Raw genomic sequence first — 1,911 nt, 5'->3', positions numbered from 1 at the left:
TTTTTTTCCATCTATATCAAATTATTCCAGATTCACTTTAAAAAATTAATCAATCATACATGTGTAAGTCTATTTCTGGACTCTCTATTTTCCACTGATCTACATGTCTATCCTTATGCCAATATCAAACTATGATATTGATTACCATGACTTTATGGTAAGTCTCCAACATTGTTCTTCTTTTATATAATTGTTTGGCTATTTCACATTCTTTGAACTTCTATATAAATTTTATAATCAGCTTGTCAATTTCTACAAGTCATGTGCTGTATTTTGATTGGCATCATCTAAATCTATAATTAAATTTGAGAGGATTTGACTTCATAACAATATTGAGCTTTCTAATCCATGAACATTGTATAACTCTCCACTTACTCAGATCTCTTTATTTTATTTTATTTTTTTACAACCAACACATCTTTTATTTACTTGATTGAAAGTCTAATGGTACATATGAGGTTTAATCGAGTTGCTTTCCATTTTATTCACACTGACTCCACGGAGTTGTATTCTCAAGCATGATTCCGCTCAACTGCTGCTCTTACTGGGGCTTTGTTTTCTTTTTTCTTTTTCTTTTTTAAAGATTTTATTTATTTATTTGAGACAGAATGAGAGAGAGAGAGAGCACATGAGAGGGGGGAGGGTCAGAGGGAGAAGCAGACTCCCCGCCAAGCAGGGAGCCCAATGCGGGACTCGATCCCAGGACTCCAGGATCATGACCTGAGCTGAAGGCAGTCACTTAACCAACTGAGCCACCCAGCCACCCTGGGGCTTTGTTTTCTTTCAGGGTCAAGGTGGGTACTTTCATACAAAATCTTATTTTTAATTCCATCTCTGGCAATTCTTTCCTGGATTCTTAGCTTCGCATAATTATACCTACAATGGAACCAGCATCCTAAAGTCACCAGTATAAATCCTCCTACTCCAACATCACATGATCTTCTAATCCTACTAGTTAACAAAAAATGTCCAAGGCCAGCCACAACAGATCCTAATGAACCATACAATATCAAATCCCGTGCACAGGGAATGTTTTCAACATCTAAAATTCCTAAGAACTTAAAGGGCTTCCACTTGGTGGGTTCGCCGGGCTCCGGCGTGGAGGCCATGGGATCTGGTGGGTGCCTGCGGCCCCGCCCCCACTCAGATCTCTTTCATATCTCTCAACAATGCTTTCAGTATTCATGCCTTACACATATTTATCCTTAAGTATTTTGTGTTTTTAAAATGCTATTATAAATGATACTGTTTTCAGGTGCCTGGGTGGCTCAGTCGGTTAAACATCTGCCTTTGGCTCAGGTCATGATCCCAGGGTCCTGGGATGGAGTCCCAGGACTCCATCTGTGCTCTCTCTCACTATTCTGTCTCTCTCTCTCAAATAAATAAATAAAATCTAAAAAAAAAATTTAAAAAAATGATACTGTTTTCAAATTTCAATGTCCACTTGTTTGTTGCCAATATATAGAAATACAATCGATTTTTTTATATTAACCTTATATTCTGCCACCTTGTTAAATTCATTTATTAGTAGCAGTAGCATTTTTGTGGATTTCTTAGTATTGTATACATAGCTAATCATATCATCTTTACGTATAGACAATTTTGTAGCTTCTTTTCCGGTCTGTATGCTTTTTATTCCTTTCTCTTGCCTTATTACACTGGTTAGGACCTCCAGTACAATATTAAATAGAGCAAATTGAAGACACTTGAAATGTATACAGTTGAAGTGGGTACATTTTATTGAATGTAAATTGTATCAGTTAAAGCAATTAAAGCAATTAAACAAAGAGACTATTAGACTGAGGTGACTCTCATGCTTGATAGCCTACATAAGCAAACCAAAACCTAGGACACAGTCAATTGTAAATGCACTCATATCCAAGAGGATGAAATTTAAGAACAACCGGGACG

General features: G+C 36.6%; 1 pseudogene; it reads right to left on the bottom strand.

Annotated features, from left to right (window-relative positions):
- Nucleotides 1–919: 919 nt before the first annotated feature.
- LOC113923120 lies at nt 920–1,109 on the bottom strand (annotated as a pseudogene).
- Between the last annotated feature and the right edge of the window lie 802 nt (nt 1,110–1,911).

Source organism: Zalophus californianus, chromosome 9 (assembly GCF_009762305.2).
Source record: "Zalophus californianus isolate mZalCal1 chromosome 9, mZalCal1.pri.v2, whole genome shotgun sequence".
NCBI classification, from domain to species: domain Eukaryota; kingdom Metazoa; phylum Chordata; class Mammalia; order Carnivora; family Otariidae; genus Zalophus; species Zalophus californianus.
Note: the sequence above shows the minus strand (reverse complement) of the source record. Positions and strands in the feature narration are given on the sequence as shown.